Raw genomic sequence first — 12,608 nt, 5'->3', positions numbered from 1 at the left:
GGCTTGTGTAGCAATTAGGTTTCTAGGCTTAATGCTTGCTATGTGTTTAAGTTTATCATAGAGATGTAGAAAACATGCATATAGGTTGAGATCTTATATCTTGAAAAATAATAGGAATTTATTTTTGTTAACCTGCTATTAAAATAGGAAGAACAGATTTAGAACTGATTAGTAAAATTAATAGAATGAAAAGTTGATGAAGTTAATACCCTAGGATTTTATTTATAAAATCAATCTTTATTATTGCAAAGTTTATTTCAATTTTAAGACTTAGTTTAAAAATCATTCTAATTACGACGGCCAAATAGAAATTTAAAAGCAATTATTGGTAATTGGTTGATAGTCCTTGTGGGAACGATACTTTACTTACTATTTATTACTTGAATCGACTGTGTATACTTGCACATCATATTTTACTGATCAAGTTTTTGGCGCCGTTGTCGGGGACTAATATCCAATATCAAAATTAATTGGTTTTTGTTCTACTTTGGGCTTTTCTTTTCTTTTAATACTCATTCGGATCGAGGCTGTATTGTGTTTCAGGAATTATTGGTATATCCGATGAAGTAGACAAAATGAGCTCATACTGGTAGATCTTGAAAGTGAAAGAACATGCAGACAAAAGAATAAAATAAAGAAAAGGCTAGATTTTGCCATGGCTGAGAATCAAGGAAATGCAACAGACAATGCTGCTAATGTTAATAATATCACAAATATTGCTGAGGTTCCAATGGAACAAGGACCAAGGACGCTTAGAGACTATGTACTTCCTACTGTCACAGGAGTGCATTCATGCATCAGACACTCCACTATTGTCGCAAATAATTTCGAGATTAAGCCAGCAATATTACAAATAGTGCAGTCTACTGTTCAGTTTGGGGGTTGCCCACGGAAGATCCTAATTTGCACATAGCGAATTTCTTGGAGCTATGTGCAACATTTAAGATGAATGGGGCGAGTGACGATGCGATTAGACTTAGATTATTCTCATTCTCTCTACGAGACCAGGCAAAGAGTTGGCTAATTTCATTGCAAGTTAATTCTATCACAACATGGGAGGAATTAGCCCAGAAGTTCTTAGTAAAGTTTTTCCCTCCAGGAAAAGTTGAGAGGAAAAATTAATAATTTCTACCAGACAGAAAAGGAAACGTTGTATGATGCATGGGAAAGATTTAAAGATTTGTTAAGGAAGTGCCCACATCATTGTATATATAGAGAAGTGGATGCTAGTCCATAATATTTATAATGGGCTTAATGGTACTACTCGTACCATAATAGATGCTGCAGCATGAGGTGCGTTCATGAGCAAGAGTGATAATGAGACGTATGAATTTCTAGAGGAGATGGTAATGAATAACTTCCATTGACCAACTGAAATGGGACAAACAAAGAAGGTGACTGGTATGATAGAATTGGATGCTATTTCCATGCTTACAGCACCAGTGGCAGCTTTAGGGAAGCAGTTACAATAGAGCAACCCATCAGCCCAAACCATGCAAGTATAGAGTTTATGTGGGGCATGTGGGAGTGCTCATCCATTAAATCAGTGTCCTGCCATGGATATTAATAATATACCTATGGAACAAGTCCAAGCTATAGGAAATTTTCAAAGACCAACCAACAACCCTTTTTGATGTCATATAACCAAGGGTGGAGGAATCATCCTAATTTTTCATGGACAAATAATCAAGCTGCACAACAACCTTTCCCTCAAAATCAGCAACAATACCCACATCCACAGCCACAACCACATCAGGCAACACATATGAAACAACTTGATGCACAGTCTGATATACTGAACCAATTCATGATAGAAACCAGGGCATCTATCAGAAGCTTGGAACAAGTTGGAAGTCTCTAAGCAAAGATCCATAGCTTATAGTGGAATACGAAAAGTGTGTCTTCGTATAAAAAGGTTCTTTAGTTAGAGGATTCGAATGTTACATGAGAGGGGTAAAGTTCCACTAATTTATAATAACAAAAAATGAGGGCCAACTCATGACACAATGGCTCTCAAGGATGTGAGGGGTGGACTTGATCCAAGTTGAATATGAAAGAAAACAAGCGTATGGCTAAATGACATTAATGACAATGCATTTGGAGGCATTCTAATATATTATTTCCATTTTTTTATTAGTTTTTTTTTTTAAATTTTTGGATTATGAACACTTTAATTTTAGTATTTTGAGTATTTATTTTTATTTTATATTAAAGATGAGACTGATTTGAGTTGCAGTGCTACTTTGGGTTCGGGCAGAATGACCTATGGGCTAACCCAAAAAAATTTATTTCCCCATTTTCGATTCACCATCTCAATCCGTATCATTTTAAGATGTCTGAGGTGTTAGGTAAGTTTCTTTTCTTTAGCTTTTATTTAAACATTGGGGACAATGTTTAGGTTAAGTTTTGGGGAAGGGATTTATTGTTTTGTATATATTATGGTATTTTGTTAGTCGTGTTTTTTTCTGTTTCTTATGTTTTGTCTAGGTTGTTTAGAATGTTAGTTGGATCAAGTTGACAATGATTAGCCAATAATAATATGATTAAATGATGTGCTGTATAAATTGAATATAATGAAAACCATAAAAATCTGTGTGCTTGGTTATAATACTTTGTTTTTTCACCGTGATCTGTTGACATTAAAGATCTATTGTTCATAAATTGCAAATGTTATAATTGAGTTATTTTATGCATGTTGAATTTGGGTTGTGGATTGAAAAAGATTGAAAAAATTCTACAACTTGGTTGCTTACTATTTGAGATGAAATTTGAAACAATGCACATTTAGGAAAATGATATAGCAATTTTTGGACTGGTTGTGCCTTTCAAGCTAACCCTATTAAATTTTATCCTTAGTTATCTCTTTTGATCCTTATCACTGTTTTCTTGTTAACACATTTTTTGAGCTTAGCTGTGAAATTGATTACCATTTATTCTTTTGACTCATACCATAAGCATGAACAATATTATGTTTGGGGAGTGAATGTGTAATGGGATGTTATGTATAATATGTTATTTAGAAAATTCATTGTGATTGAGAAATGTTAAAGAGAGAAGAAAAGACAAAGAAAGAGAAAAAAGAAAAAAAATAAGTGTGAAATGATTACACTCTTGAACAATTGTTTATTGAAAAATCTAAGTTTGGGGGAGTGTAATATTAGAAAAAATAAAATAAATAAGAATGAGTTGGTTTGTATAAATTTCTCAATCCTTGCACAGAAAAGGGTTAACAAGGGATGAGTGGCTTGAAATTGTTGGGAAAGTTTGCTTAGTTGGAATGCTTGTAGTATGATTAAGCCAAAAATGTTTTTCTTATCTACCTGTACCTAAGCCTTTTATTACAACCTTTGTAAAGTCCTATTGATTCTTATTTGTGCATTTGTTTATATTAATGGAGAATACTAAGTAATGCATACATATGGAATAATTTGGTTATGTGGTTTGTTGGTGAGAATTCGAGGTGTATAAAGTGGTTCAATTATTTTATTTGCAAGTTATGAGGAAAATGAGCTTTGGCGTTAATAGATTGCAGTGAAGGGTTGAAGTATTCTGATTGGAAATCTAGATTAATATTTTAAATAGCATGTTGTTTTCCTGAGAATTATATGTGCATGGTCGTTTTAAGTGTTGGAATTGGTTAGTTACGTCAACTTGGTTTGTTTAAGTTTGAGTCTACTTAGATTCTTTACTCGAGGGTGGGTAAAGGATTAATTTGGGGTAATTTGATAAACGAGTTTTAGGCTCGTTTATGGTCTAGTTTTAGGAAGGTTTTCATTAGTTTATGGCTATTTTATCGCAGATTTATGCTTGTTTGTTCATGTTTTAGGTTTTCAATTTTAAGATTGTGAAAAAAGATGAATGAAGTAAAAGATGGAGAAAATGAAGCGATTTTGGAGAAAATCGAGTCGTTTTGGAAGCAAGGAGTCTAAGTTACACCACTGTGAATAGCACCCCAGCAATAGCATAATAGTGCTAATTAGTTGTTTTGAAGGATTTTTATCTCTGTAAGTAGCGCTATAGCGCTAGTTCGCGAATTTTCAATTGAATTCGATTCTGTAAATAGCGCTACAGCGCTATCAACGTAATTTTCTAATTCGAAGCCACTTTTAGAAGGACAAAATGATCTTTTCACTTGGGAGCATTAGAAAACTATTTAAGTGACATTATTCTGCGAATTTGAGGAGGCAGATTGGTTTTGTAAACCCTAGATTAAGAAAAGACAGCTGGTTTATTGTTTCTAGATTTCTTCTTCTAGTTTATTATTTTCTAGATTTCTTATTCATCTTAATATTTTAGGTTATTTTCTATGAACAATTATCTAAATGTTATTGTTATTATGTTTGATATGAACTAAAGACTCTATCTAGGGGTTAATGTAGTCACTTGGATTTTTATTTAATGTTATTATGATGTTCTATGAATTCTTCTTCTTTATTCTAATCTGTATAATGTTTGCTTAATGCTAGTAAATACCTGATCAATATTTGTTTGATTTATGATTTTGATTCAAAATTCAAAAGATGCGAATTTAATATTCTATCGTTATATAAACATAAGTTACATATTGGACGAAAGTACCTGTATGACATGTGTAGCAATTAGGTTTCTAGGTTTAATGTATGCTATGTGTTTAAGTTTATCACAGAGAAGTAGAAAACTTACATATAGGTTTAGATCTTATATCTTGAAAAAGAATAGGGATCAATTTTTGTTAACCTGCTATTAAAATAGGAAGAAGGGATTTATAACTGATTAGTAAAATTAATAGAATGAAAAGATGATGAAGTTAACCCTAGGTTTTGAATTATTAAATCAATCCTTCTTATTGCAAAGTTTATTTCAATTTTAAGTCTTAGTTTAAAAATCATTTTAATTTTGACAGCCAAATAGAAATTTAAAAGCAATTATTGGTAATTGGTTGATATTCCTTGTGGGAACGATACTTTACTTACTATTTTATTACTTGAATTGATTGTGTATACTTGCACATCATATTTTACCGATCACTTTCCTTCTAATTATTCTGGTCTTACAAAGTTATCTTTTGTATTACCATGTCCTAATATCACAAGTTGATCATCACAAGTTGATCGTTATTTTACTTATTTATCATTTAATGTTGTTTTATGGTTGTGTTTGGTAAAATTTTTGTTTTTGAATTTCTTAAACATAAAAATAGAAATATTATTTTTATTTTTGTTTCTTTATTTTTAAAAAATAAAAATATGTTTGGTAACTATTTTAAAAAAATAAATAAATGCGTTTGATAAATTTCATTTTTATTTTTTCTTTAACATTATAAAATGAGGTGTTGATTTGAAGAAGAGAAGAAAAAAAAAATGAAAAGTCGAAAACGATTTAAAAAATTTTGAAAGTGAAAATCTTCTATTTTCAAAATTTAATGAATTTTAATTAATTTTTTTTAAAATAATAAATTAATATAGATTTACCAAACACTGTTTTATGTTTAATTGTCAAATTTTGAATTATTTAAATAAAAAACTATTTTTTAAGTGTTACCAAACAACACGATATTGTTGGTTTTATCTCGATTTTCTTATTTTTGATCCTAACAATTGGTTTATTAATCTCTCTTTTTACTTTCTCTCTTTATTTCTTTCTTCATTAAAAGATACATCCGCCAATTATTTTGAAAATAATAAATAAGAATTTTTCCCCTGAAGTATTACTAATACTTATTGTGTTCCTGAATTTTTCTCGTTGTTTTAAATTTTCTTCAAACTATTATTGTTACCTTATTGTGTCTCTTATGTTAGTTTTCATCCTACATGACTAACCAAGTATTGATATGACACTTTAGGCAGTGACATAGCTTTGTCACGCTATGTCACGTGTATAATTAAAAATAAAAAATAATAATTTAAAAACAAAAATATATTTCAAAAAATAATTAAAAAAATCTATTTTTTGTTTACTTCTTTTGTCTTTTTTTCTTTCTTCTCCTCCATTTAAAAACTATAATTTTGTCTTAACATTTAAAATTAAATAAGAAAAAAAAAAGAAGTAAAAATGGAAAGAAAAAAAAAAGAAGTAAAAAAATATATTTTAATAAGCAAATATATTTAATAATTTTTTAGTCATAATTTAAAAATAAAAAAATATTTTACTAAAATATTATTAAATATATTTTTTTAATTCTTTTTCTTTTCTTTTCTTTTCTTTTTTCTATTTTTACTTCTTTTTATCTTATTTAATTTTAAGTATTACGAAAACTTTTAATTTTTAATGGAGGAGAAAAAAGAAAGAAAAAGTAAAAATAGAAAAAATAAAATAAAAAAGTCAAAAAATATATATTTTAATAAGAAAAGATCTTTAATATTTTTTTAGTAAAATAGTTTTTTTTATTAAATATCTTTTCCTATTAAAATGTGTTTTTTTTTCTTTTTTCTATTTTTACTTATTTAATTTTAAATATTAAGAACAAATTATAAATTTTAAATGGATGAGAAGAAAAAGACAAATAAGTTTAAAAAAATATATTTTATAATTTTTATGTTATTTTATATTTTTTTCAAATTTTAATTATCTAAGTGTTAGTGACTCTGCCTTAAGTGTCAAATCATCAATTTATTAACATTGTAGAATGAAAATTAACAGAATCTGAGCAAATTTTAAAAAACGTGAAAAATTCAAAAGCACAATAAAATAGTGGTGTATAAAAGGCAAAAATCTTATTTATTCTATTGAAAAATAATGAACGTGTTTTAACTAATACTCTAGAGACTTCAAGCATTTTCGATAACTCTATCAAAAATTAAGAGAAGATGATAAGATCTCTTTGTAGTGATATAAAAACTTTTGAATTCGTAATATCTTATAATTTCTATAAATCACGTCTTAAGTAATTTGGAGCCACCTACTTTCATTAAAGATACTATAATGATTAAGAGATATTCAACTACATAACACAAAACAATGAAGGACGGTACATTATTCATGAAAGAAAAGAAATTACTAAGTGAGGATTACTACATTTTACCATATATACATATGTATATGTGTCTTGGACAACGTGGCAATAGAAGTGAGAAACATGAGCATTAGTCCTTTGGGAAGAGGTCTTTCTTACTAAACAAACGCTATAGTTTTTAGAGAGAAGAAAGGGTAATCTATTTCATATGTAAGATCTCAAATTTTAAGTAGTCTCAGAAATAATTAAAATCACAAACATAAGTATAATCTATATCTTCAACAATGTACAGCCCTTGGAAAGGGATAAATAGAGAAGGAAAAAAAAAGGAGTTGAACGCCTTCGATTGAGAAAGCCGTACAGATAATATTCAACTTAAAACAATACATTATTTATCTTCTCTATTTGTAAATTAAGGCAGGTAGATCAATATATTGGAGCTAGTACAATTTTACATGTAATTCAAAATTTTATCCTAGTTAAAAGTTTACAACCCTGGATTATATCTCCAAAGAAAAAACATATAAAAGAGCTAAAGGATGGAAGAATGAAAAAAATAACGACTAACAATTTATAGGACAACACTTTTCGAATTCATAATAGACCTAAACTGCAATATGGTCATATATCAATGAATATGTCTTCATTTGAGTATTTCATCCCTTTTAAAATGGATACATTAATGGTGTGTTACTTGCACGTAATTGGAATGATGATGTACGATTGGAATCACTAGTAATCAGATTGACATTCAATTAGATTACTAAATCGGAGTTAAAATAAGTTGTTTACTTGATTTGCATGAATCAAAATCGAAATTAATAATATTTCCATTGATATGTTACGTTACTTTGGAATTGGAATAAATTATTTGTAAGTTACGAAAATGCTCGAAGTTATATATATGTATATATAGAACTTTTATAACCTAAATTTTTTTATATGAATATTACAATTTAATATATTTTTAACGTAGGATATATATTATAGATAAAATAAATTAGTGATTTATATCTATATCTCTTCTATATAAAAAGTGTGTAGATAACGAAAATTCTCGGTTTTAACAGTTTTTTTTTTAATTTTTTGTATTAGCTTTAATAGAATATTCTTATATTTGTTACACCCAAATTTCGAGGATGAATAAATGAGTCTCGAAATGTAGGCTTGTAAAGCATAATCTCGAAAATAACAAGTATTGGCTGAACACTTGTATAAATATACATGATTCCTGACCTGTTGTTGTTGCGGTCGAGCATAAGTTGAAAAGCTCGAGCTTAAGTTTTAAGCTCAAAAGAAAGAATCTTCTACGAAGCATATGGGTATTATTCAAGCCTTATTTGCAGGCTTGAGGGTATTGGTCTCCGAAGACTGAGTTCGATGAAACCACTTGCTGAGGAGGAGGCTGACTGGAATAACAAGCTCGAAATTATGTCGATCTCGAAAGCGCGTTAACCTTTCATTCATGATCAGCAACGCATTTTGCACACAACAGTGTTAGGAAATACCTATTCCTTAGGGATTTGATGTTATGCGATATTAAATCCCAATTATCATGGGATATTATGTATTTAGTGTATTTATTTACATTTATTTCAAATTTGAATAATGATTGTAATTTCCCTGAATCAGGGGAAGATATTCTCATAACCAGGCTTATAAATAGCCTGGTAGTTTTCATTTGTATTCGCGCACAAAATTGTATTGACAATACTCTGTCTAATTGCTCTACGAAAAGCTTTGAGAGAGTATCAAGTTCAATAATATTGACTCATGGACTTGACAGAATTTAACTGTTGAACCACGTAAAATTTCTTCTATTCTTTCTAAAATATTGTTTAGTACTTTTCAAATTTAAGTCAACGAAAAACGATGTCAATAGTTTGGTGCTTTCGTTTAGAGCATTAAGCAAATCTCTGTATTGTTTAATCAGAAACCTCCTATATTGCATCAATTGTCGCCACGAACAACCCAGGAGCTTGTGGGCGACCATAGCCCCAAATCCCTAAGGGACAAACTCCTCAAACAGAGAATTATCCCCGAAGGCCTGGGAAACAACCAATGGCAGACCACGGCCCCAGACGAAGGGAGTGCATCATCTGACTCCAATGGGCCACCTGCTCCAACCCCCAGGCCCGACGAGGGCCTCTATTATAATCCTGAGAGGTACATACCCATTGTGAAATTAGAGAATCGGCAACTGCACCAACAATTGGCTGAAGCCACATAGCGTAATGAAGAAGTGGACAGGCAGGCCTTCGAGGTCCAGGCGCCTCCCTGGAGGCCCAGAGGGCTTCCCCGCGGGAGTACGACCGCCAGAAGGGCCGAACAATGAGCCCAACAGAGCAAGCCTAGGCCTAGGTAAAACACTAGCAATGATCACCCTGGGAGAAATACTCAAACTAATAGTGCTGGTAATTCGACGGTTAGTGTAACTGCAGGAATAGGGAATAACCGAACTCCCTCAGCAGCTTGGAACACTAACCCTGAGCCTGTCAGAAATAACCTGGAGCAAATCTTGGCTAATTCTGGACCTTCCTAGCCCAATAATGGAAGGCCCCCACAATTACCTATAAGGTTTCCTCCGTCACCAAGAGGGCACCCATCTCCAGTTCGAGAGGCACCCTAGCCGAATCCTAATAGGTACCAGACGGGGGAGCGTGCACCACAAACAACTTCTCAGAGTGGCCGCCGAGACGGGAACCGCCAAGCTGGACCCGGACACGGGGGCGAGCGAGGAGCAACTCAATGACACAGGGCATCCCAACCAGCAGGAATTCACATGTTGAGATCACAGACAACCGGAGCGAGAGGGCCAGTGTAAGATCCACCTCAGTAGGTCCATAAGCATATATAATACCGAAAGAAATGTTAGTTTCATGAGTGAACGTTTGGACCTCAGTAGGTCCATAAGCATATATAATACCGAACCATAGAATACTGGGAATTATGAGAATAATCCTGATCTTCAAGATCATCTGAACCAAAACTGGGGGCAGGCTAACCCCTCGAACCCTGATTTACAGGCACACCTGAACAACCAAAAAGAGCATGTACATCCAGTATATGGGAACTAGTATAACCCTATACAGGGGCAGGGAGATGGAGCTTTTGAAAACAATAACTAGCTACCCCAAGCACAAGATCAGCCTCCGATAGACTTGGTCAAGAAGAGAATTAATCAGCTCAAAATAATGTTCAGGCTGCTTCAAGATGACAGGAATAAGGACAAGGCCGATGACTCCGATGAGGAGCTCGAGCCTTTTTCACCACATATATCAAACACACCATTCCCGTACGGGTTCAAGATACTACATGTAGCTCCTTTCGATGGGAACTCAGAACTGTACAACCATCTGAGCACATTTAACACAATTATGTGTGCCAGCAACGTTGGCTACAAGCGCAGATGCATGCTATTTCCAACAACTTTGACGGGACCAGCAAAAAACTGGTTCGATAAATTTAGAAGACATTTGATCTCCTCTTGGGATCAATTGGTAAAATAATTCAAGAAATAATTCAAGGCCATGGTAGGCGTCGCGAATGAAAATCAGGTCCCATTTAGGCGACTTAACCCAACGCAAAATAAAAAATAAAAAAGAGACACCAACAAGTACTGCAGGTTCCACAAGGACGTCGCGATACCACCGAAGAGTGCTGATAGTTAAAGGACGAGATTGAAGGCCTGATCTCGAGAGGGTATTTTAGACAATACGTAAGGAACCGAAATCCAACTCAGGCGTCAGCTGGACAGAGGGAATCTCCCGCGCAACCTTCCCAGCAGAATACCACCTCAAGAGCAAGGGAGGATGATCGACCCCCCCAATAGATGGGGAGGACATGGTAACCATTTTCAGAGGACCACACCTTGCTGGATCAGGTAGAAATGCCTAGAAAAGATATGTGAACAAGCTCAAGACAAGAGACGGGTCTCCCTACGAACCTAAGCCGCGAGCTCCAAAGCAACAAAGGGTTGAATGTCAACCTATTACTTTTATTGAAGAAGATGCATCACACTTTTAGTTTCCCCACAACGACCCTTTGGTCATCACACTACAGCTCGCCAATAAAAGGGTGAGTAGAATCCTGATATATAACAGGAGCTCAGTTAACATCCTTTATAAGGCCACTCTAGAAAAGATGGGACTCATGCTTCGAGATTTGAAAGCATGTGCAATGATGTTGTACGGATTTTCAGGAGAAGGGATAGCCATCACGGGTTCCATCGAGCTCCCGATAACCTTGGGAGACTATCCAATCTTGGCGACCAAGATGATGGAGTTCATAGTGGTGGATACCCCGTCTGCCTACAACGTACTGCTTGAAAGACCAGCCCCGATTAGGCTAGGGCAGTGTCGCTGTTAGGCCTTTGGCCATCAATTTCTCGACGTCTAGTGGCACTTGGACACTGAAGGGAGACCAGCTCACTATACGGGAATGTTATAGCATTTCCATAAGAAGAAAGAACGAAACAAGTGCATAGGCACTTGTTTTTATTCGGGAAGTGAGCGGATTTTTCTTCGAAATCGATCAAGAGATCGACCCTAGAGTAGAAGAAGAAAGGGCCAATCTCCTACCAATAGAGGAGTTTGAAGAAATAAAGCTTGATGAGAAAGATACCAAGAGGGTGGTGAAAATAGGAAAGAACCATTCCGAGGATGCGAAATAGAAATTAAATCGCTTTCCGAGAGAAAACCAAGATGTGTTTGCATGGTCACACTCAAATATGGTGGGGATCAGCATGAGCATTATAAGCCATGCACTCAACATAGATAAGAGCTTCCCTCCAAAGCAACAAAAAAGGAGGCTCATAGATGATGACAGGAAGAAAGCCCTGAAAAAGGATGTTGAAAGGCTTAAGAAAATCAGTTAATTCGAGATGCTTTCTAGCGTGATTGGATGGCCAATCATGTACTGGTTTTGAAGCCTAATGGCAAGTGGGGAACTTTCACTGATTATTCGGATCTTAACAAGGCATGTCCCAAGGATTGCTTTCCCTTGCCTCAAATCCATCAACTCGTAGATGCCACTACGGGTCACAGAAACATGTCCTTCATGGATTCTTACTCTGGATATAACCAGATAGCCATGCATGCACCAGACCAAGAACATACGAGCTTCATGACCGACAAAGGTCTGTATTGTTACAATGTAATATCGTTCGAGCTCTAGAAGGCAAGAGACACATACCAAAGACTAGTGAATAGGATGTTTCCTGAGTAGATAGGGAATAACATGGAAGTTTATGCGGATGATATGCTAGTCAAATCCAAGCATAGCTGTAACCATGTGGATGATCTCACTGAATGCTTTGCTGTGCTCCGAAAATACAATATGAGACTTAACCCACATAAATGCTCATTTGGAGTATCCTCAGAAAAGTTTCTCAGATTCATAGTGAATGCTTGGGGTATAGAAGCTAATCCCGACAAGATTAAAGCGTTAATTGACATGCCCTCACCTCGAAAACATAAAGATGTCCAAAGCCTAACTGGACGATTGGAAGCCTTAAGTAGGTTCATCTCGAAATCTACAGATCGGTGCCTTCCATTTATGTTCTTTTAAGAGGGGGCAATAAATTTGAGTGTTCGGACGAGTGTTAACTCGCTTTTCAGAACCTTAAGAAACATCTCATTGAGCCACCAATCTTGTCTAAACCAATCACAGGGGAAGT

General features: G+C 34.0%; 1 non-coding gene across 1 annotated transcript; it reads right to left on the bottom strand.

Annotated features, from left to right (window-relative positions):
* Positions 1–1,102: 1,102 nt before the first annotated feature.
* On the bottom strand, positions 1,103–1,209 carry LOC133787574 (small nucleolar RNA R71). Its single transcript, XR_009872587.1, has one exon. It is a non-coding gene; the product is annotated as a small nucleolar RNA R71 (small nucleolar RNA).
* Positions 1,210–12,608: the final 11,399 nt, after the last annotated feature.

The sequence above is a fragment of the Humulus lupulus genome, chromosome 6, assembly GCF_963169125.1.
Source record: "Humulus lupulus chromosome 6, drHumLupu1.1, whole genome shotgun sequence".
Classification (NCBI taxonomy): Eukaryota; Viridiplantae; Streptophyta; class Magnoliopsida; order Rosales; family Cannabaceae; genus Humulus; species Humulus lupulus.
The sequence above is the reverse complement of the archived record's forward strand: the minus strand, read 5'-3'. Positions and strand labels throughout refer to the sequence as shown.